Source organism: Mustela nivalis, assembly GCF_964662115.1.
Source record: "Mustela nivalis genome assembly, chromosome: 20".
In the NCBI taxonomy this organism is placed as follows: Eukaryota; Metazoa; Chordata; class Mammalia; order Carnivora; family Mustelidae; genus Mustela; species Mustela nivalis.
This window is the reverse complement of record NC_139039.1, coordinates 607,752-633,406: the sequence shown is the minus strand read 5'-3', so window position 1 is coordinate 633,406 and position 25,655 is coordinate 607,752. Positions and strand designations below refer to the sequence as shown.

The following is a 25,655-nucleotide window of genomic DNA, read 5'->3' as shown; positions in this document are numbered from 1 at the left end:
CTCTCTCTCTGCCTTCCTCTCTGTCTGCTGTGATCTCTCTCTCTGTCAAATAAATAAAATATTTTTTAAAAAATTTAAAAGCCTACATATTAGAAAGGAAGAGGCAAAGAACTACTTCTATTTATAGATGACTTCAATGTCTGTATGAAAAATCCAAAAGAATCTCTAAAAAACAAATCCTAGAATGAATACATGAGGTTGGTTAGGTCACAGCATCCAAGGCCAATACACAAACATTAGATGAAAGTTCAAATTACCTCTTCCAGATTCATCTCTTGTAGTTACTAACAAGCTTCATTGCATGGTTTTCTCTGTGAAATGTAGTACTTATCTCTCCAACTGATATATCACTTCTAGAATAGGCATTAGAATTCATATAAAATATATATGAGAAGGCACTACAGTAACTAAAAAAAAAATCTTGTAAAAGGAGAGTAAAGTGAGAAAAAGCACTCTACCCTTATGGAAGAGCTAATATATATATCTAGACTAATTACATAGTGTAGTCTTGGTAGAGGGAGAAGGGCTGCGGTCAGTGCAACAGAAGAGAGAACCCAACAATAGACCCACCTAAATCTGTCCAGCTGTGTTTTGACAAAGGTACAAAGGCGATTCAGTAGAATAAAGATACCCTTTTTCAGGAAGTGGTGCTGGAGCAACCAAAGGTCCATAGGGAAAAAAGAGCTTTTGTGGAGAGGTTAGGCCAAAAGCCTGAATGCGGTGGATGCAAGAAAGAACAAGGCAAAGATGTTTGCAAAACCCCAAGAACAAAATATTGTTTGGAACATAAGTATCATAAGGACCAGAAAGAATTATGAGAGTGGCAGGAAAAAGCAGGCCGGGTCAAGAAAGTAACATTAACACAACCTTTGTTCTCACTTAGAAAGGGATTATAGATACCAGTCCTTTGTATTCATTAAAAGTCATGCCTATGATCCATCTAATTAATAGAAGCTATTTGCTTCTACAAATTTCTATTATTGCACATTGTAATTATAATTGGATTTTTACTACTTTTAGCTGATCTTCTCCTCTGATATACTAAAATATTATTTAATAACCTGTACTGTGGTTTTCCTCATCACAGTTCCAATGTCTAGTAACTGCCAAGCATATAGCTGGAACTGGAGAAATATTCATTAAATGCAATTAAACTAAATGAAGCCAAGTTACTAAATGGCTTGATTTCAGTTTTAAAGCCATTGCTCTCATGCTCTTTACCCCTGAAACTTTGCCTAAGCAATTTTCCCCCAGACTCTCTCCAAATGAGTCTAACTTCAGCCACAGGTCCCACTCCTTCTATGCTATTTGGATGCAAGTTCAAATTAACTCTTCCAGATTCATCTCTTGTAGTTACTAACAAGCTTCATTGCATGGTTTTCTCTGTGAAATGTAGTATTTATCTCTCCAGCTGATATATCACTTCTAGAACGTCCCTAGAGTTCCCATAACCTTTAGATTTTGTTCGTTGATAGATTATATGTTCCCAGAGAGGGAACATGAATCTCCTATTTCTTCTGTTCCTTTGTGTTCATCCTTATTTCAAATGTGAAGTCAATGCTGTGGTTATTCCATTCATGTACTAGATTGTATTTGACTCTATAATATTCCAAACCCTGAAGCTAATGAAATAGATTTGCTTCTTGGATAATTTATCATAGCAATGATATTTTCAGTCTAGATTTCTACAGCTTATCTTCACTAGATCATCCACTTAGTACATGACATTTCTAATAGTTACTTATAATCTGGTTAAGATATGTAGTATTAATACAGGTGTTTTTTTCTTCTTCTTTTTGTTCCTAACCACATGTCTCTGGTTGAGTAGAATTAGCTGTGGGGTGTTTAAGCCAATGGGTCAACAATGGCATGGAGTCCTCTCTAGGGAGAGCGTATCTCAATAAATGTTTGGATTGTTTATGGATAAACTTTTGCTTATCATCAATAGGCAAGAGAAATAAAGTAAGAGCTAATTAGGTCTACATAGTAACTAATAGCATTTATGAGCTATATGTTTGTATTTTGAGATGGTTGATGAGAATCCAGACAGCGAATGCAGAGAGTACTTCAGGAGAGAGCAAGATCCATATGAGGAAAAAGTGATAATTTAGACCTCAAAAAAAAAATTAAAAATTCTTGCTCTGTGACTGATCCCATTAAACAGGCAAAAGCAAGCTTAAACAGTAGGAGAAAATATTTGCAAACTACATATCCAGCAAAAATAGCTCAGTAATTAAAATGTATAAAGAACTCCAAAAACTCAAAAGAATTAAGAAAAAAAATAATCCACAAAATTCCAATTAGGAATTGTTGATGATCACAAATTTGTAATAGAGCTTGAAGTCTGGAATTGTGATGCCAACAACTTTGGCTTTCTTTTTCAATATTCCTCTGGCTATTCGAGGTATTTTCTAGTTCCATATAAATTTTAGGATTATTTGTCCCATTTCTTTGAAAAAAATGGATGGGATTTTGATAGGGATTGCATTAAATGTGTAGATTGCTTTAGGTAGCATAGACATTTTCACAATATTTGTTCTTCCGATACAGGAGCATGGGACATTTTTCCATTTCTTTGTGTCTTCTTCAATTTCTTTCATGAGTACTTTAGAGTTTTCTGAGTATAGATTCTTTGTCTCTTTGGTTAAGTTTATTCCTAGGTATCTTAGGGTTTTGGGTGCAGTTGTAAATGGGATTCACTCCTTAATTTCTATTTCTTCTGTCTTGTTGGTATAAAAAAATGCAACCAATTTCTGTGCATTGATTTTATATCCTGACACTTCACAGAATTCCTATACAAGTTAGAGCAGATTTGGAGTGGAGTCCTTTAAGTTTTCCACATACAGTATCATATCATCTGCAAGCAGTGATAGTTTGACTTCTCTTTTGCCAATTTGGCAAAATTTGGATGCCTTTAATTTCTTTTTGTTGTCTGATTGCTGAGGCTAGTACGATTTTGATTAGCAGTGGTGATAACGGACATCCCTGCCGTGTTCCTGACCTCAGCGGAAAAGTATTCAGTTTTTCTCCATTGAGAATGATATTTGCAGTGGGTTTTTCATAGATGGCTTTGATAATATTGATAATATGTGCCCTCTATCCCTACACTTTGAAGAGTTTTAATCAGGAAGGGATACTGCACTTTGTCAAATGCTTTTTCAGCATCTATGGAGAGTATCATATAGTTCTTGTTCTTTCTTTTATTAATGTGTTGTATCACATTGATTGATTTGCAGATGTTGAACCAACCTTGCAGCCCTGGAATAAATCCCACTTGGTCGTGGTGAATAATCCTTTGAATGTACTGTTGAATCCTATTGGCTAGTATTTTGGTGAGAATTTTCGCATCTGTGTTCATCAAGGATATTGGTCTGTAGTTCTCTTTTTTGATGGGATCCTTGTCTGGTTTTGGGATCAAGGTGATGCTGGCCTCAGAAAAAAAGAGTTTGGAAGTTTTCCTTCCATTTCTATTTTTTTTGGAACAGTTTCAGGAGAATAGAAATTAATTCTTCTTTAAATGTTTGGTAGAATTCCCCTGGGAAGCCATCTGGCCCGGGGCTTTTGTTTGTTTGGAGATTTTTGATGACTGTTTCAATCTCTGTACTGGTTATGGGTCTGTTGAGGTTTTCTATTTCTTCCTGGTTCAGATGTGGTAGTTTATATGTCTCTAGGAATGTATCCATTTCTTCCAGATTGTTGAATTTGTTGGCGTAGAGATGCTCATAGTATGTTCTTATAATTGTTTGTATTTCTTTGGTGTTGGTTGTGATCTCTCCTCTTTCATTCATGATTTTATTTATTTGGATCCTTTCTCTTTTCTTTTTGATAAGTCTGGAAAGGGGCTTATCAATCTTATTAATTCTTTTAAAGAACCAGCTCCTAGTTTCGTTGATTTGTTCTATTGTTTTCTTTTGTTGTTGGTGGTGGATTTTTTTTTTTTTTTTTTTTTTTTTTTTGGTTTCTATGTCATTGATTTCTGCTCTGATCTTTATTATTCCTCTTTTCCTGCTGGGTTAAGGCTTTCTTTGTTGTTCTTTCTCCAACTCCTTTAGGTGTAGGGTTATGTTGTGTATTTGAGATCTTTCTTGTTTCTTGAGAAAGGCTTGTACAGCTTAATATTTTCCTCTCAGGACTGCCTTTGCTGTATCCCACAGATTTTGAACACTTTTGTTTTCATTGTCATTTGTTTCCATGAATTTTTTCAATTCTTCTTTAATTTCCTGGTTGACCAATTCATTTTTTAGAAGGATGCTGTATAGTCTCCATGTATTTGTGTCCTTTCCAAATTTCCTCTTGTGATTGAGTTCTAGATTCAGAGCATTGTGGTCTGAGAATATGCAGGGGATGATCCCAATCTTTTGATAATGGTTGAAATCTGATTTATGACCCAGGATGTGGTCTATTCTGGAGAATGTTCCATGTGCACTAGAGAAGAATGTGTATTCTGTTATTTTGGGATGGAATGTGTTGAATATACCTGTGATGTCCATCTTGTCCAGTGTGTCATTTAAGGCCTTTTTCCTTGTGGATCTGTTGCTTGGATGATCTGTCCATTTCAATGAGGGGAGTGTTAAATTCCCCTACTATTATTTTATTATTGTCGATGTGTTTCTTTAATTTTGTTATTAATTGGTTTATATAGTTGGCTGCTCCCATGTTAAGGACATAGATATTTAAAATTGTTAGGTCTTCTTGTTGGACAGACCCTTTGAGTATGATATAGTGTCCTTCCTCATCTCTTATTATAGTCTTTGGCTAAAAATCTAATTGATCTGATATAAGGATTGCCACCCCAGCTTTCTTCTGATGTCCATTAGCATGGTAAATTGTGTTCCACCCCCTCTCTTTAAATCTGGGGGTGTCTTCGGATCTATGATGAGTTTCTTGGGAAGCATATTGACGGGTTTTGCTTTTTATCCATTATGATACCCTGTGTCTTTTGATTGGTGCATTTAGGCCATTTACATTCAGGGTAACTATTGAGAGATATGAACTTAGTGGCATTGTATTGCCTATAATGTGACTGTTACTGTATATTGTTTCTGTTCCTTTCTGATCTACTACTTCTAGGCTTTCTCTTTGCTTAGAGGACTCCTTTCAATATTTCCTGGAGAGTTGGTTTGGTGTTTGCAAATTCTTTCAGCTTTTGTTTGTCCTGGTAGCTTTTTATTTTTTATTTATTTATTTATTTATTATTTTTTTAAAAAGATTTTATTTATTTATTTGACAGAGAGAAATCACAAGTAGATGGAGAGGCAGGCAGAGACAGAGGGAAGCAGGCTCCCTGCTGAGCAGAGAGCCCGATATGGGACTCGATCCCAGGACCCTGAGATCATGACCCGAGCTGAAGGCAGCGGCTTAGCCCACTGAGCCACCCAGGTGCCCCTGTCCTGGTAGCTTTTTAATCTCTCCTTCTATTTTCAATGATAGCCTAGCTGGATATAGTATTCTTGGCTGCATGTTTTTCTCACTTAACACTCTGAATATATCATGCCAGTTCTTTCTGGCCTGCCAGGTCTCTGTGGATAAGTCTGCTGCCAGTCAAATGTTTTTCCAGGCTGCTTTCAGGATTTTCTCTTTGTTGTTAACAGTTGTAAATTTTACTATCAGGTTGCGGGGTGTGGACCTGTTTTTATTGATTTTGAGGGTCATTCTTTGCATCTCCTGGATTTTGATGTCTGTTCCCTTTGCCATATTAGGGAAATTCTCTACAAAAATTCTCTCCAATATACCTTCTGCTCCCCTCTCTCCTTCTTCTTCTGGGATCCCAATTATTCTAATGCTGTGTCGTCTTATGGTTTCACTTATCTCTCAAATTCTCTCCTCATGGCCCAGTATTTGTTTGTCTCTCTTTTGCTCAGCCTCTTTATTCTCCATAATTTGGTCTTCTATATCACTAATTCTTTTGCCTCATTTATCCTAGCAGTAAGAACTTCCAGTTTTTATTGCACCTCATTAATAGCTCTTTTGATTTCAACTTGGTTAGATTTTAGTTCTTTTATTTCTCCAGAAAGGGCTTTTATCTCTCTGGAGAGGGTTTCTCTAATATCTTCCATGCCTTTTTTGAGCCCAGCTAGAACCTTGAGAGTTGTCATTCTGAACTCTAGTTCTGTCATATTACCAATGTCTGTTTTGATTAGGTCCCTAGCTTTTGGTTCTGCCTCTTGTTCTTCTTCTTGTGGTGAGTTTTTCCACCTTGTCATTTTGAGCAGATAAGAATATACAAAGGAGCAATAAAATGCTAAAAGGGTGGTTAAGACCCCAGGAAAATGTGCTTTAACCAAATCAGAAGTGACCCCAAGTTGTGGGAGAACGAAAGGGGATAAAAAAGAAGTTCAAGGGGAAAAATGTTTAAAAAAATAAAACAAGGAAAAAATATTAAAAAAGAAAAAAAATATATATATATATACTAGACTTGTGACTAGAACAAGGTCACTCACTTAATTTTGGGAGTATTTCGGTCTCTTTGAAGAAACTACGTCCCAAGATTTTAAAGAATGAAAAACATATAAGGGTAGGCACAATGAAGGGATGGAATAAACCTATAAAAGTTTGGAAAAAATTTTAATTTCTAAAAAATAAGTTGATAGAGCAAGTTGGTTGGGACAATAAAAAAAATAAACTGGAGAGAACTTGCTCAGGCTGGACACTAGAACAATCTTGGAGCTAGACTTAGGGTATATTTTGATCTATTAGGAAAAGTTATACCCCAATTTTTTAGAAGAAAAAACCCTATATGTAAAAAAATATATAGTTAGATAAAATGGAGGATAAAATATGACTATAATAATGAAGGTTCAAAATAGATTATTATTTTTTAAGGTATTTTAAAAATACACTAGTTAAAAAAAATCACTTAAAGAGGAAAGGGTTAAAGTTAAAAAATATATTAGCCAAAGAAAAAAGAAAAAATATATAACTGCAAGACTAAAGAATCATTGGGAGAAAGCCATGAATTCCTTGTTTTGCTTTCTCCTCTTCTGGAATTCCACTGTTCTCCTTAGTAAGTGAAGTTGATCTTGGCTGGGTTTCTTGTTGGTCTTCTGGGGAAGGGGCCTGTTGTATTGATTCTCAAGCGTCTTTGCCCGAGATGGACTTGTCCTGCCCTTACCTGCGGTAGGGCTAAGTAATCCGGGAGCTTTTATTCCCTGAAGGCTTTCCATAAAGTTCTGGATGATGGAATGATAATGGCGGTCTCACAATCCGGCCCAGAGGAGTGGAGAGTTCAGGGCCCCATTCCTCAGTGCACCCTCAGAGAAAAGTTCTTAATCACTCTCATCTTCCTAGCCTCTGGCCATGCTTGGAGAAAAGCGCTCTGTCACTCACACTTGAAGAAAAGTCCTTGGTCATTCTCATCTCCCTGGCCTCTGGCCGTGCTTGGAGAAAAGAACTCAATTATTCCTGTTTCCCTGGCCCTTGGCCATGCTCCAAGCTGACCCTGCCTATGCCTGGTTCAAAGTAACCCTGGGTTGAGAACTCACTCCTCAGCTTTGTCTCTGTAGCCGGCTTCCCCACTCTAATACCTGTGAGTTCTGTGACACTCAGATACCCCTGGTCCTTCTGTGACCCTGAGGGACCTGGGGCTATGCTGACCCCACTTGGGCTTCACTCTGGTTTAGCCTCTGGGGTGATATCCCTCATTGGATCAAACTTTTAAAAAGTCCTGATTTTCTGCTCCATTGCTCCACCGCTTGCCTGGAGCTGGTCCCTCCCCCTGCGGTCTACCTTCCCGTTCTTTGGGTTCACTTTTCCACCGGTTTTACCTTTCAGAAAGTGATCAATTTTCTGTTTCTAGAATTGTTGCTCTCCTTCTCTTTGATCTCCCATTGGATTTGTAGGTGTTTGCAATGGTTAGATAAGCTATCTAACTGATCTCCTGCTACCTGATGTCGTCTTAGCCTGCTACTTCTCTGCCATCTTGAATCCTTCCACAGAATATGTGGTTTTGATTATGTTGATGTGTATTCTTTCTGTACCCAGTTTGGTGAGTATTTTTATTATGAAAGGGTGTTCAATTTTGTCAAATGCCTTTTCTGCATATATTGAATTGATCATATGAGTTTTTATTGACGATTCTATTAATATAATGCATCACATTTACTGATATGTGCTGGTGAATTCAGTTTTGTAGCATTTTGTAGAGAATTTTTACATTTTTATTTATCAGGGATATTAACCAGTAGTTCTTTTTGTTGCTGCTTTTTTTTTTTTTTTTTTTTTTGGTAGTGCTCCTGTCTGGTTTTGATATCAAGATAATTCTGGCTTTGTAAAATGTGCCTCTGAGTATTTCAACCTCTTCAACTTTTTGGGAAGAGTTTTGAAATTATTTGTATTATTTCTTCTTAAATGTTTGGTAGAATTCACTGTGGAAATCATCTGATTCTGGACTTTTATTTGTTAGAAGGTTTTTATTACTGATTCAATCTCCTTACCCCTTATTGGTCTGTTCACACTTTTTATGTCCTTATGATTCAGTCTTGATAGGTTGTATGTGCCTAGGAATTTGTCCATTTCCTCTAGGCTTTTGATTCGCTGGCATTTAACTGTCTTTTATCCTTTATATTTCTGTGGTATCTGTTATAATGTCTCCTTTTTCATTTCTGATTTTATTGAGTCTTCTCTCTTTTTTCTGAATTAGTCTAGCTGTCTTTTTTTATTTACCTTTACCAAGTCTAATTTTACTTACCATTTAAAAAAATTTTCTAGTTTTTTAATTCTATATTTCATTTATTTCTGCCCTAATTTTTATTTTTTTCCTTCCTTTTGCTACTTTTAAGTTTACTTTGTTCTTTCTGTACTTTTTTTGAGCTGTTATATTAAGTTCTTTATTTGAAATCTTTTTAAATATACATTTATAGCTATAAAATTTCCTTTTATAACTGCTTTGCTGCTTCTCATAATTTTTTGGTATATATTTTTTTATTTTCCTCAAGATGTAATTTTATTCCCACTTTGTCTTCTTCTTTTGATTTTTTATTTGTTTAAAAATGTGTATGTCTGTGTATTTGTAAATTTTCCAAATTTCCTTCTGTATTGATTTCTAGTTTCATATTATTTTGGCTGGAAATATATTCAATATGCTTTCTATATTATTGATTTTTGGGGGACTCTTGTTTTGTGGTTTAAAATGTGATCTATCCTAGAAAATTTTCCACGTGTGTTTGAGAAGAATATTTATTATGATACTATTGGATGGAATATCCTTTAAATATGTTAGGTTCATTTGACATAGTTCTTGTTTGTTTTGTTTTCTTTGTTTGTTTGAGAGAGAGCAGGGCAGAGAGAATGAGCAAGGGGTAAGGGCAGAGACAGAGTGAGAAGACCCCCTCCTGAGCAGAGAGCCCAATGTGGGACTCTATCTCAGGACCTTGGGATCACGACCTGAGCCAAAGGCAAAGGCTTAACTGACTGAGCCACCCAGTTGTCCAGGCATAGTGTTTAAATTCACTATTTTCTTATTGATTTTCTGTCTGGATGATCTATCCATATGTAAGAGTGGCGTATTATTGTCCCCAGATACTATTGCTATTTATTTCTCCTTTTTGTTTTGTTAGTATTTGTTTTATATATTTGTGTGGCTCAATATTAGATACATAATATTTACAATTACTGTATTGGTGAATTGATGACACTTTTCTTATTGTATAATGACCTTCTTTCACTCCTGTGGTGATTTTTAGCTTATATAAACCCTATTTTGTCTGTTATAGTTATTGCTACCCTTGTTTTCTTTTGTTATCATTAGCTTGGAATATCTTTTTCCATCCCTTTACTCTCTGCCTATGTGTGTCCTTAAAGCTAATATGATTTTTTTATACGCAACATATTGCTGGATCTTGTGTTTTTTGTTTGTTTTTTAATCTATTCTAGCCTTTCTATGTCTTCCAAATGGATGATTCCATTCACTTACAGTTAAAGTAATTATTGATAGGTAAGGACTTAACTATTGCCTTTCATTCTTTTTATATTTCATGATTTACTTAAATTTTAGTTAATATATAGTGTAATATTAGTTTCAGGAGTAGAATTTAGTAATTCACCATTTACATATAACATTCAATGCTCATCACAAGTGACCTCCTAATAATTATTACTGACTTAACCAATTCCCCTGCCCATCTCCCCTCCAGAAACAATCAGTTTGTTATTTATAGTAAAATGTATTATGGTTTGCCTTCCCCTCCCTTTTTTAAAAAAATTTTTTCTTTCCCCAGTGTTTATCTGTTTTGTTTCTCCATTAATTGTTTGCTCTTTTGTAGATGCTCTGCTCTTTATTTCCTGTCTTGTTCTCTTTGTTTGTAATCTGATGACTTTTTGTGGCAGTATGTTTTAACTTCTTTATCAAAATCTTTTGTGTATCTACTACATATTTTTTTATATTTACCATTAAGCTTATATAAAATACATTAGTTATAACATTCCATTTTATGTTGAAAACAACTGAACTTCAGTAGTGTACAGAAAATTTATAATTCTCCTATAACAACAGGTTATTGATGTTTTTATATTTTAGATCATTTTTATATTGTACTTTCAATAAAAGTATATTGAAAAGTATAAAAAGTTATTTTTAATAGGCTTGTTTTTTTTAACTTTTAAACTAGACTAGTAAATGATTTATATATCACCATTACAATATTAGAGAATCTGGTTTTGACTATACATTTACCTTTAGCAATAAATAAGGAGCCATCCATGCATCCATGTTGCCATCTTGATGACACCACCGTCCCCAAATCTTCAGTAAGTGTTACTTTATATTTATCTTTTTTTTAAGATTTTCTTTCTTTATTTGACAGAGAGAGAGAGAGAGCTCAAGTTGGCAGAGTGGCAGGCAGAGGAAGATCGAGAGGCAGGCTTATTACCCAGCAGTGAGCCCGATGCAGGTCTTAATCCCAGGACCCTGGGATCATGACCTGAGCCAAAGGCAGCTGCTTAACCGATTGAGTCACCCAGGGACCCCTAAATTTTACTTTAGTTAATATATGACCATTTTTTATTTCTACTAATAGACATATCAATTTTATTGCTTTTAATATTAAGGTCTTCTCCTTAATATCATTATCATCTATTTCTTTTTCTATTTAATAAGTGTTGTTTACATTTGTGGTGGTAAGTATGTAATTCATGTATGTGGTGGTATGTAAGTAATTCAAATATGAATTTTAAACTCTAGATCATATGCTCCATTGTGGCAGATATTTGTCTTATTCATCCCACCCACAAAAAATTAGTACTAAATAGGTCTTTGTTAATTGGCTGAATGAATTAAGTGTTCTGACACTAGCATAGCTGACCAACCCAGAGATAAGGGAGAAAATATAATGAATGATTGTCAAATGGGTGAACCTGAGATAAAAGACACTTTTAGCTTCGTTAGTTTGATATACACTCCGGATAACATTCCAACTTTGCATGGATTTTTGGAAAGCAAACAACTCCTCTCCTAAATAATAAATTTATTAATTGTCTTCCTTATGAGTCCTGACAGCAGTCAGCTTTGTGGGTTTCTGATTCCATTCCAAGAGGTTGAATGTCTGTTTGATTTATGTAATAGGCAACAGTGTCATAAGGAAAGATTTGTAGGATAAAATTTCTTAAAGATGGGAACACAGATGGCTGCCTATGGACTGTGAGGTGGGTGTTAATAAAAATTCATTGAGCAGTAAGAGAAGGGCAGCTCACAACCATAGGAAAGGTACCCTGTGTTTTTGTTTTGTTTTGTTTTACAAACAGATACCATTTCCTCTCCCCATGGAAATTTTCAAATTTACTTTGCTCTAACAACCACAAATACTTAGGACATTATGAACACAATATGGACATTAAAGGATAAAAATAAACAAAAATTTAAGTAAATGTTAATTGTTTATCATTATTTCAGCCATGTTTTTCTATGCTTAACTGCTCAAAGAAATTACACAGTCTGGTTTCTAAATATTATACCAGGCTGTTAAACTAATGCAAAGGGTTTTATGGAATTTTCTATAACACCATCTAGATTTTCTACATTGGCTGTCACTCCTGGAAATTTTTAGTTTATAAATGTGCATGCATTGAAACAGCATATATTTACTATAATAATATTCACTGGTTATTTACCTGGTATTTACTTACCTGGTATTTATTTACTGTATTTTGATCCTTTCTAATTGTTCACTTTCTTCCATGTTTCCCCCTTATTTCTACAAATGTCAATCCATCACATGTTATGTAAAGTGAAACAAAGAGGAACAGCTGTTAGTAGAAAGGATTAATAGGTGATTTGATGTTACTCTGTGAGATATTAAGTAATAGGCAAGGTATTTCCATATCATCATTTCAATATATTTCAGTAATACAGCATAGATGTTATGCTTTAATTAAACCTTCATTAAGTCTTTATATATATATATTTTTTTCCTAACTCACAAGTCCGCCCTTCATGTCCCATTCAAAACCCACTCATTTTATGGAATAATTGTTTATCTTCCCAGTACAATCTTTATTTAACTTATTGCTCTGGTGTGCTCCTTTGGCAGCACATATATTAACTTATTGTTCTGGGTATACAAAAGGATAGGAATGGAATATTTTGTAATATGATATTTTGTCCTTTCTACACTACAGAGTCTGTGTAAGCATTCTTTGATCAGAGACCTAAGGAGGAGGTCCAAATTGAAGAAAAACAAACAGAAAAAAAGAAAATGTTCCCAGCCCTTTCTTGTAGTTTCATTTGCAGGAACCACAAAAGCAAAGACATTAATTTTTTTTTCTTATTGTGTAAAATTAATTTTAAATTATTTATTGGAATATGCCCCCTTAACCTCATCTGATACCATGAATAGAAAACCAAAGCAATCCACCAAACATTCTTTCATGATGTTGCCTGTAAACATGTTGCCTTTAAAAATTTTACACAGTAGTCTCACCTGTAGAGTAGATGAACCTTGACTCAAAAGTGTCATCACAGACTGTGGTGACACTTGTTTTGCCTCCCGCCTGCTGTTCCTGCTTCACGACCATTTCCCGACAGCAAGGCCAATGGCTCCTTATCTTCCCCCGGGGCGGTGTGCTGCGCCTTCCCCAGACATGCTCCTGGGGAGTGCAGTGACAGACGTGTCACTTTCCTTAAGGCTCTTTCCACAGGCATAACCACAACAGACATTGGTAATATGACAGAACTAGAGTTCAGAATGACAACTCTCAAGGTTCTAGCTGGGCTCAAAAAAGGCATGGAAGATATTAGAGAAACCCTCTCCAGAGAGATAAAAGCCCTTTCTGGAGAAATAAAAGAACTAAAATCTAACCAAGTTGAAATCAAAAGAGCTATTAATGAGGTGCAATAAAAACTGGAAGTTCTTACTGCTAGGATAAATGAGGCAAAAGAATTAGTGATATAGAAGACCAAATTATGGAGAATAAAGAGGCTGAGCAAAAGAGAGACAAACAAATACTGGGCCATGAGGAGAGAATTTGAGAGATAAGTGAAACCATAAGACGACACAGCATTAGAATAATTGGGATCCCAGAAGAAGAAGGAGAGAGGGGAGCAGAAGGTATATTGGAGAGAATTTTTGTAGAGAATTTCCCTAATATGGCAAAGGGAACAGACATCAAAATCCAGGAGATGCAAAGAATGACCCTCAAAATCAATAAAAACAGGTCCACACCCCGCAACCTGATAGTAAAATTTACAACTGTTAACAACAAAGAGAAAATCCTGAAAGCAGCCTGGAAAAACATTTGACTGGCAGCAGACTTATCCACAGAGACCTGGCAGGCCAGAAAGAACTGGCATGATATATTCAGAGTGTTAAGTGAGAAAAACATGCAGCCAAGAATACTATATCCAGCTAGGCTATCATTGAAAATAGAAGGAGAGATTAAAAAGCTACCAGGACAGGGGCACCTGGGTGGCTCAGTGGGCTAAGCCGCTGCCTTCAGCTCGGGTCATGATCTCAGGGTCCTGGGATCGAGTCCCATATCGGGCTCTCTGCTCAGCAGGGAGCCTGCTTCCCTCTGTCTCTGCCTGCCTCTCCATCTACTTGTGATTTCTCTCTGTCAAATAAATAAATAAAATCTTTTTAAAAAAATAATAAATAAATAAATAAATAAAAAATAAAAAGCTACCAGGACAAACAAAAGCTGAAAGAATTTGCAAACACCAAACCAACTCTCCAGGAAATATTGAAAGGAGTCCTCTAAGCAAAGAGAAAGCCTAGAAGTAGTAGATCAGAAAGGAACAGAAACAATATACAGTAACAGTCACATTATAGGCAATACAATGCCACTAAGTTCATATCTCTCAATAGTTACCCTGAATGTAAATGGCCTAAATGCACCAATCAAAAGACACAGGGTATCATAATGGATAAAAAGCAAAACCCGTCAATATGCTTCCCAAGAAACTCATCATAGATCCGAAGACACCCCCAGATTTAAAGAGAGGGGGTGGAACACAATTTACCATGCTAATGGACATCAGAAGAAAGCTGGGGTGGCAATCCTTATATCAGATCAATTAGATTTTTAGCCAAAGACTATAATAAGAGATGAGGAAGGACACTATATCATACTCAAAGGGTCTGTCCAACAAGAAGACCTAACAATTTTAAATATCTATGTCCTTAACATGGGAGCAGCCAACTATATAAACCAATTAATAACAAAATTAAAGAAACACATCGACAATAATAAAATAATAGTAGGGGAATTTAACACTCCCCTCATTGAAATGGACAGATCATCCAAGCAACAGATCCACAAGGAAAAAGGCCTTAAATGACACACTGGACAAGATGGACATCACAGGTATATTCAACACATTCCATCCCAAAATAACAGAATACACATTCTTCTCTAGTGCACATGGAACATTCTCCAGAATAGACCACATCCTGGGTCATAAATCAGATTTCAACCATTATCAAAAGATTGGGATCATCCCCTGCATATTCTCAGACCACAATGCTCTGAATCTAGAACTCAATCACAAGAGGAAATTTGGAAAGGACACAAATACATGGAGACTATACAGCATCCTTCTAAAAAATGAATTGGTCAACCAGGAAATTAAAGAAGAATTGAAAAAATTCATGGAAACAAATGACAATGAAAACAAAAGTGTTCAAAATCTGTGGGATACAGCAAAGGCAGTCCTGAGAGGAAAATATTAAGCTGTACAAGCCTTTCTCAAGAAACAAGAAAGATCTCAAATACACAACATAACCCTACACCTAAAGGAGTTGGAGAAAGAACAACAAAGAAAGCCTTAACCCAGCAGGAAAAGAGGAATAATAAAGATCAGAGCAGAAATCAATGACATAGAAACCAAAAAAAAAAAAAAAAAAAAAAAAAAAATCCACCACCAACAACAAAAGAAAACAATAGAACAAATCAACGAAACTAGGAGCTGGTTCTTTAAAAGAATTAATAAGATTGATAAGCCCCTTTCCAGACTTATCAAAAAGAAAAGAGAAAGGATCCAAATAAATAAAATCATGAATGAAAGAGGAGAGATCACAACCAACACCAAAGAAATACAAACAATTATAAGAACATACTATGAGCATCTCTACGCCAACAAATTCAACAATCTGGAAGAAATGGATACATTCCTAGAGACATATAAACTACCACATCTGAACCAGGAAGAAATAGAAAACCTCAACAGACCCATAACCAGTACAGAGATTGAAACAGTCATCAAAAATCTCCAAACAAACAAAAGCCCCGGGCCAGATGGCTTCCCAGGGGAATTCTACCAAACATTTAAAGAAGAATTAATTTCTATTCTCCTGAAACTGTTCCAAAAAAAATAGAAATGGAAGGAAAACTTCCAAACTCTTTTTTTCTGAGGCCAGCATCACCTTGATCCCAAAACCAGACAAGGATCCCATCAAAAAAGAGAACTACAGACCAATATCCTTGATGAACACAGATGCGAAAATTCTCACCAAAATACTAGCCAATAGGATTCAACAGTACATTCAAAGGATTATTCACCACGACCAAGTGGGATTTATTCCAGGGCTGCAAGGTTGGTTCAACATCTGCAAATCAATCAATGTGATACAACACATTAATAAAAGAAAGAACAAGAACTATATGATACTCTCCATAGATGCTGAAAAAGCATTTGACAAAGTGCAGTATCCCTTCCTGATTAAAACTCTTCAAAGTGTAGGGATAGAGGGCACATATTATCAATATTATCAAAGCCATCTATGAAAAACCCACTGCAAATATCATTCTCAATGGAGAAAAACTGAATACTTTTCCGCTGAGGTCAGGAACACGGCAGGGATGTCCGTTATCACCACTGCTAATCAAAATCGTACTAGCCTCAGCAATCAGACAACAAAAAGAAATTAAAGGCATCCAAATTTTGCCAAATTGGCAAAAGAGAAGTCAAACTATCACTGCTTGCAGATGATATGATACTGTATGTGGAAAACTTAAAGGACTCCACTCCAAATCTGCTCTAACTTGTATAGGAATTCTGTGAAGTGTCAGGATATAAAATCAATGCACAGAAATTGGTTGCATTTTTTTATACCAACAAGACAGAAGAAATAGAAATTAAGGAGTGAATCCCATTTACAACTGCACCCAAAACCCTAAGATACCTAGGAATAAACTTAACCAAAGAGACAAAGAATCTATACTCAGAAAACTCTAAAGTACTCATGAAAGAAATTGAAGAAGACACAAAGAAATGGAAAAATGTCCCATGCTCCTGTATCGGAAGAACAAATATTGTGAAAATGTCTATGCTACCTAAAGCAATCTACACATTTAATGCAATCCCTATCAAAATCCCATCCATTTTTTTCAAAGAAATGGGACAAATAATCCTAAAATTTATATGGAACTAGAAAATACCTCGAATAGCCAGAGGAATATTGAAAAAGAAAGCCAAAGTTGTTGGCATCACAATTCCAGACTTCAAGCTCTATTACAAATTTGTGATCATCAACAATTCCTAATTGGAATTTTGTGGATTATTTTTTTTCTTAATTCTTTTGAGTTTTTGGAGTTCTTTATACATTTTAATTACTGAGCTATTTTTGCTGGATATGTAGTTTGCAAATATTTTCTCCTACTGTTTAAGCTTGCTTTTGCCTGTTTAATGGGATCAGTCACAGAGCAAGAATTTTTAATTTTTTTTTTGAGGTCTAAATTATCACTTTTTCCTCATATGGATCTTGCTCTCTCCTGAAGTACTCTCTGCATTCGCTGTCTGGATTCTCATCAACCATCTCAAAATACAAACATATAGCTCATAAATGCTATTAGTTACTATGTAGACCTAATTAGCTCTTACTTTATTTCTCTTGCCTATTGATGATAAGCAAAAGTTTATCCATAAACAATCCAAACATTTATTGAGATACGCTCTCCCTAGAGAGGACTCCATGCCATTGTTGACCCATTGGCTTAAACACCCCACAGCTAATTCTACTCAACCAGAGACATGTGGTTAGGAACAAAAAGAAGAAGAAAAAAACACCTGTATTAATACTACATATCTTAACCAGATTATAAGTAACTATTAGAAATGTCATGTACTAAGTGGATGATCTAGTGAAGATAAGCTGTAGAAATCTAGACTGAAAATATCATTGCTATGATAAATTATCCAAGAAGCAAATCTATTTCATTAGCTTCAGGGTTTGGAATATTATAGAGTCAAATACAATCTAGTACATGAATGGAATAACCACAGCATTGACTTCACATTTGAAATAAGGATGAACACAAAGGAACAGAAGAAATAGGAGATTCATGTTCCCTCTCTGGGAACATATAATCTATCAACGAACAAAATCTAAAGGTTATGGGAACTCTAGGGACGTTCTAGAAGTGATATATCAGCTGGAGAGATAAATACTACATTTCACAGAGAAAACCATGCAATGAAGCTTGTTAGTAACTACAAGAGATGAATCTGGAAGAGTTAATTTGAACTTGCATCCAAATAGCATAGAAGGAGTGGGACCTGTGGCTGAAGTTAGACTCATTTGGAGAGAGTCTGGGGGAAAATTGCTTAGGCAAAGTTTCAGGGGTAAAGAGCATGAGAGCAATGGCTTTAAAACTGAAATCAAGCCATTTAGTAACTTGGCTTCATTTAGTTTAATTGCATTTAATGAATATTTCTCCAGTTCCAGCTATATGCTTGGCAGTTACTAGACATTGGAACTGTGATGAGGAAAACCACAGTACAGGTTATTAAATAATATTTTAGTATATCAGAGGAGAAGATCAGCTAAAAGTAGTAAAAATCCAATTATAATTACAATGTGCAATAATAGAAATTTGTAGAAGCAAATAGCTTCTATTAATTAGATGGATCATAGGCATGACTTTTAATGAATACAAAGGACTGGTATCTATAATCCCTTTCTAAGTGAGAACAAAGGTTGTGTTAATGTTACTTTCTTGACCCGGCCTGCTTTTTCCTGCCACTCTCATAATTCTTTCTGGTCCTTATGATACTTATGTTCCAAACAATATTTTGTTCTTGGGGTTTTGCAAACATCTTTGCCTTGTTCTTTCTTGCATCCACCGCATTCAGGCTTTTGGCCTAACCTCTCCACAAAAGCTCTTTTTTCCCTATGGACCTTTGGTTGCTCCAGCACCACTTCCTGAAAAAGGGTATCTTTATTCTACTGAATCGCCTTTGTACCTTTGTCAAAACACAGCTGGACAGATTTAGGTGGGTCTATTGTTGGGTTCTCTCTTCTGTTGCACTGACCGCAGCCCTTCTCCCTCTACCAAGACTACACTATGTAATTAGTCTAGATATATATATTAGCTCTTCCATAAGGGTAGAGTGCTTTTTCTCACTTTACTCTCCTTTTACAAGATTTTTTTTTTAGTTACTGTAGTGCCTTCTCATATATATTTTATATGAATTCTAATGCCTATTCTAGAAGTGATATATCAGTTGGAGAGATAAGTACTACATTTCACAGAGAAAACCATGCAATGAAGCTTGTTAGTAACTACAAGAGATGAATCTGGAAGAGGTAATTTGAACTTTCATCTAATGTTTGTGTATTGGCCTTGGATGCTGTGACCTAACCAACCTCATGTATTCATTCTAGGATTTGTTTTTTAGAGATTCTTTTGGATTTTTCATACAGACATTGAAGTCATCTATAAATAGAAGTAGTTCTTTGCCTCTTCCTTTCTAATATGTAGGCTTTTAAATTTTTTAAAAAATATTTTATTTATTTGACAGAGAGAGAGATCACAGCAGACAGAGAGGAAGGCAGAGAGAGAGAGAGAGAGAGAGAGAGAGAGAAGCAGGCTCCCCGCTGAGCAGAGAGCCCAACGCAGGACTCGATCCCAGGACCCTGAGATCATGACCCGAGCTGAAGGCAGCGGCTTAATCCACTGAGCCACCCAGGCGCCCCGGCTTTTGATTTTTATTACCTTAATGCAATGACTAGAAATGTCAGTACTGCGTCAAATGAAAATGATGAGAGCAAGCATCATTACTGTGTTCCCAGTCTTAGAAAGAAAGCATTCAGTCTTTTGTCATTAAGGAGTAGGCTATCATTAGAATTTTGTAAACACTCTTCAGAAAATGAAGATGATTTCTCTCTATTCTTAATTTGTGGAGAGTTGTTCATTATAATATATTTTGAATTTTGTCATATGTTTCATCCACATTAATTCACATGTACATATGATTTCCCTTCTTTAGCCTGAAAATTAATTTATTTTGTCTTTGTCTGCCATAAAATAATTTTATATCACCTTATTTTTGAAAACCATGTCCACTGGCTATACATTGAATGTTTCTTGCCTTAGGTGAAATTCCCTGCCACTGCCTTTGGGCTTCTACTATTTCTGAGTAGAAGACAGACATCTTTTTTTTTTTTTTAAGATTTTATATTTATTTGTTTATTTGACAGAGAGTCCCAGTAAGAGAGGGAACACAAGCAGGGGGAGTGGGAGAGGGAGAAGCAAGCTTCCTGCTGAGCAGGAAGCCCAATGTGGGGCTTGATCCCAGGACCCTGGGATCATGACCTGAGCTGAAGGCAGACACTTAACTAAGCCACCCAGGTGCCCCTAGACATCTTTATTTTTGTTTTCCTGAATGTCATGTGTCCAATTGCTAGGTTGATTTATCGATTTTCATTTTATCTTAGGTCTTCAACAGTTTGTCTCTGGTGTGTCTAAGTAGTATTTCTCCTGTTTGGAGTTTATTGCTGTTCTTAGATCTGTGGGTTTATTTTCTTCATTATTTAAAACAAAACAAAAACATTATATCTCTATCCCTCTCACATCTCCTACTAGGACTTCAATTGCAAGTATGTTAGACCATTTAATACTCTCCTACAAGTCTCAGATGGTCTGTTTGGTTCTTTAAAATCTATTTGGGTCTTTATATGTTAGTTCCTGATCCTTTCCTTTGTTGTGTCTGGGTTATGGTCAAATCTACCAAATGACTATTAATTTCTAATGTATTTTTTAAATTCTAAAATTGCCATTACTTGGGCGCCTGGGTGGCTCAGTGGGTTAAGCCGCTGCCTTCGGCTCAGGTCATGATCTCAGGGTCCTGGGATCGAGTCCCGCATTGAGCTCTCTGCTCATCAGGGAGCCTGCTTCCCTCTCTCTCTCTCTCTCTCTCTTTCTGCCTGCCTCTCTGTCTACTTGTGATTTCTCTCTGTCAAATAAATAAATAAATAAAATTTAAAAAAAAAATAAAAAATAAAATTGCCATTACTTACTTTTTGTAGTTTTCCTTGAGTTGCTGAGACTCCTTATCTGATCCTATATATCACTTTTCTTTTCCACTTGGTTTTATTATATATTTACCATAGTTATTTAAAAACCCTTCATTAGGCTGCTGCTCAGCACCAAGCAATGGTCTTGGATGTTTTGGGAGAAATTCTATGGACTTTATCACTTATTCCTGAGTCTTTCCTGTACTGCTGCCTGCAGTGAAAGGCCCATGGTGGGCTGAGGGGTCGGGGAGTGCTGATTGTTGTCGATTCACTCCATGGTAGGATATCTGAGAACTCTCATTCCTCATACCAGGCCTCATGGTGTCATTTGAAGGTGGGATTTTTCTTCAATTCCCTCTTTTATGATTGTTCCTTCTAGCTCTGAACCAGTGATAAAGCATCCATGGGTCTCTAGACTCCTAAGAACAGCCTCACCCATTCAGAATTTAGCTCATTTATGATTCTTTGTGTTTTCTGCCTTCTGATGAAATATCTTCTTGTCATTATAAGATCTGTGGGCCAGTCTTCTGCAGCTTTTTATAAATTAGATAAAAAGGTCCAGAGTGACCTTTTAAAATAAAAATCTTATCACATAATTCTTCTCAAAGTCTTTGCTAGATAACCTACTACTAGATAGCTTATCTTCTCTCAGCCAAAACCAAAATCTTTAGAACTTTCTTCCAGACCAGTAAGAGCTGGGCTTCTATTAACTGTCTGATCTCATTTGTTCCTGGGCTCCTCACCATGAACTCATTCTGCCCCACTGATTTCTCTGTTATTCCTCTGGCGCATGAGGTATATGCCCATCTTTACAATTATTTCTCATGCCAGGAATACTCCTGGCCAACACCAGCATGGGTTGTGCTTGACCACCTTCAAATTTTAAAAACAAAAAAATCACAAAACAAGAGCAATAAAAAGGAAAAAAAAAAAAAGAAAGAAAGAAAGAAAAAGGAAATAAAAGGAAAAAATCTAAAAAGGAAACGACTTCTCACAGTGATTTTTCCTGAACACACTATTTAAAATCAGACCTCCCTTTGTTTGAACTGTATTTCCTCTTCTTTCCTGCTTTCATTTTCTCCATAGCATTTATCACCTTTATATGTAAGGTGGTGTGGTGTATGTAAAGGGTGTGTCTGTGTAATTCACCAGTTTATTATCTTATTTCCCATTTGAATGTAAGTCTTACACATGCAGGGATTCTTTCCTATTTTGTGCTTTGCTGTATCTAAAACCCTTCAAACAATGCCTGCATGTAGTAGGTATTTGGTAAATATTGTAAAATGAGCACCTAGGTAATACATAGTTTGAAAACATGATAATCTCTTCCATGTCCAAACCTTATTCATTATAATCTCATTTAGTGATTTGTGACCACTAAAGAAAGCCAGAGTTTTAGATATGGCATCATGAACAAGGAAATACCCTTGTCAACTTGACAAATTAAAGCTTCTACTGACGCCGCTCTTTCTGAATCCAGTGTACCTGATTCGTATGTATAAGTGAATACTTCCTTAGAAATTGTAGGAGTACTGAGGAGATTAATGAAGTAAAATATGAAATATTTTATTTCCTCTTAAGAAAACGTGCTAAGTGTATGTCTGTGCAACCTCACATAACAATACAACTGAGTAAGCAAGCCTCATGGTTAAGCTAAGACATACCATTGATATTGATTTATGGGGAGAACTTAAACAGACATTTTCAAAAATCTAATGAATAGAAAAATAGAAAATTGGGAAAATAATCCTTTCATTTTTCTCACATTTTACATTAAACATAGAAGACGGCATGGAGTATTCAGATTCATTGGGATAATTCCTGATTCCGTGTTTTGCTGCCCTTAATCTGGTTGGTGTGCTTCAGTTGCCTTGCCACCTAGCCTCTCCACGTGAGAGTCATGGCTGGATTGGATTTCCCAGCTCCTATGGCTCCTATGGCTGCAGCAGGGAGCTCAAAGAAGTGAACTTTCACATCAGTAAGTCCTGGTTTATAATCCAAGTTCCATGTGTTACTAGCTGTGAAACTTCCTCTAGCCCCAGTTTCTTTATCTGACAGTGACATTACTGACCTTATAAGACTAGCATGAGGATTTGAAATAGCAGGTGTCAAGAATTGTGCACATTATAGGGACTCAGCTGATCGTAGCAAATGCTTTGCTAAATGCTTCCTATGGAGACATGTGCTTATACTTAGTCTCAGAACAGTATAGAGGTTAAATGTGCAAAGGTTCTGGCCAAAATACTTCTCCAGATCTTGAGGGAACTTGCCTTGGAGGCATGCTAGAAAGATTTTATAAGACTGAAAATGCATGATATTTAATGTATATATGTTACAACAGTGAAATATAAGGTAACAACATGGAGATGTTTTTAAATATAATTATTCTTAAATTATTTTATTCATGATTGTAGGAATATTTATGCCTTATAAATATATATGCCTTATATATATAATTATATAATTATAATATAATAATATATAAATATTATTTAATAATATATGTTCCATAATACATAACTTATATAAGACTTATAATATACTGACATATAAATGAATATATATAAATATATATATAAATAGTATGTTATTTATAATTATTGCAACACATATATATTTCTTATGCATATATATAATATAGAATGATATATTTAATAAAAAATAAATCACATGTACATTAGCTAATATTCACTGAGTTTTTTTCTAGGCTCTTCTATACATAGGAATCATCAAAACAACCCAATTCTGTCTCGAAAAGAGAAGGGCACACTTAAGAATCAGTGGAAAGCAGTGAAGAGGGGAAGGAGGCTGTGCCAAGTTAGTGCACACACCACACATATGTTCATGTGAGAAGAAAAAAACGTGAATTAGAAAATGAAAAATGTGCAGCTATAAGCTCTAAGTACATTTATCATTGCAATTTGTCTTCTTTCATTATCCTTATTTAGCCTATGAGTAAATCAAAGAACAGAAAGCTAAATTATTTGTTCCGGTTCACACAACTAGTAAGTGGTAGAGCCACATACAAACCCAAGCAACAGGATTCCACACACATAAAATCAAATATGCATTTAAGACTATCTATACACTTATATTTTTAATTTTTAGAATAACAGTAAGTAAAGTGATGTATCATTTCTTATGTGTCTTAATATTTCACAAACTGTGATTTGTAGGGCACAATCTTCAGGAAGCTTTTTACCCTTGGCCACAGAAACTAAAGAGAAACTGATCATTGCCTTCCTTTCTTTGAGACTGACAGTGTTTATTAACACATTAAGGCTCTCTGTAATAAAGAAACTTGTAATAAAAATAAATGATTTAGCTTTAACAGTTAAAGAAATAAACTTGTTTATGTATGGAGAGAATAAATATTTATTTTATTCATCTATCAAAAGTCCTCCTCAGTATGGTATTTCTTTAATAGTACCTTGGGGAGTATGACTTGAGGTCATTCTCAAATTAGGACCCAGGGGTGATGCCAGCAAATTTCCTTCTACAGGAAGATTCAGCACACTAATTAGCTTTGTGACACTTTGTAATATCTTCATTCATTTCAGACCTTCCTTGGCACAGTTTCTGACATAGTCCTGATGCAGATGCAATTTTTTGTTTCCTTCTCAAAGTTGGTCAAACTAGGGAACTTTAACTTGAATACTATGTTACAATATTTGCCATTTAACAAATCCCATCCCAAGCATTACTTATCAATAAGAAATCCACAGGAAAGCTTTCAAATTCAAGGTTTAATATTTGGCATGTGTTAAGATTCCTAGTTGAAATTTTGCAAAAGAAAAGTTGAGGGGCTCCTTGGTGGGTCACTGGTCTCAGGGTCCTGGAATCGAGCCCCTCATTGGGCTCTCTGCTCAGTGGAAGCCTGTTTCACCCTCTCTCTTCCTGCTTCTCTGCCTACTTGTGATCTTTCTCTCTGTCAAATAAATAAATAAAATATTAAAAAAAAAAGAAAAGTTGAACTCAAGTCAACCCGTTTTCTTTCTCTCTTTCTTTCTTTTTCTTTTTTTTTCTTTTTTTAAAGATTTTCTCTATTTACCTGATAGAGAGAGGGAGAGATCACAAGTAAGCAGAGCAGCAGGCAGAGAGAGGGGGTAAGCAGGCTCCCTGCTGAGCAAAGAGCCCAAGGTGGGCTCGATCCCAGCACCCTGAGATCCTGACCCAAGCTGAAGGCAGAGGCTGTAACCCACTGAGTCACCCAGGTGCCCATCAACCCGTTTTCTAAGTGGGAACACACTGGGTGTCTGGGGGTACAGTCTAATCTAAGTGAACAGTCTTTTTCTTTACCTTTTTAGGTTCTGTTGCAAATGGGGCAGAGGGCACAGCTGAGGACAGAGTGGAAACCAGTGAGGGATGAAACTATGCAAGTTTGTGTGCGCTCATCACATGTCCCTGTGAGACGAGGAAAACAAATGGGACTGAGAAGATTCACACAGCTATGGTTTAAAAATCTGTGTTTGTCCTTAGGTCATGTTACACTTCAGTGCCTCAGGTTCTTTATCTGTAAAATGGTTTCCCACATTTTTCCGTTTCTACTTTTAACTTGGTAGCTTGTACTGGAGAACAATTTGTCTACATGTTTACCCCAGTTCCTTCTAAGGACTTTCAGGCAAATTACCAAAAACATGAATAATTAAGATAAAACAAATTTTTAAACTCAAAGAAAAATGAAAATGAAGTATTCAACCACAGTGAAAGTGAGCACGTAGAAACATGCATGCAGCAAGGACTTGAACAATTCTTAAAGTTGTGCTATTAGCTCAGATCAGAATTTCCCAGAAGCTAATGCCGATAGAACAACTGGAGGTTACAAGTTTTGTGTTATCAAAAAGCACCACTTTCTGGTGCTTTGAAGCAGAATGCATTTTTAGTGAGAGTGTATGGAATAAACCAAGTGCATGTTCCCTGCAAAAGGTCGCA

General features: G+C 35.8%; 1 protein-coding gene across 1 annotated transcript in view; it reads left to right on the top strand.

Annotated features, from left to right (window-relative positions):
- The window catches only part of LOC309855346 (conserved oligomeric Golgi complex subunit 2-like), a 175,154-nt gene extending 149,716 nt beyond the window's left edge, over nt 1-25,438 (top strand). Inside the window, exons 5-6 of the transcript XR_014306735.1 lie at nt 22,507-22,701; nt 25,031-25,438. The gene's annotated coding sequence lies outside the window, so the exon portion shown is untranslated. The remainder of the gene's footprint in view (nt 1-22,506; nt 22,702-25,030) is intronic.
- Nucleotides 25,439-25,655: the final 217 nt, after the last annotated feature.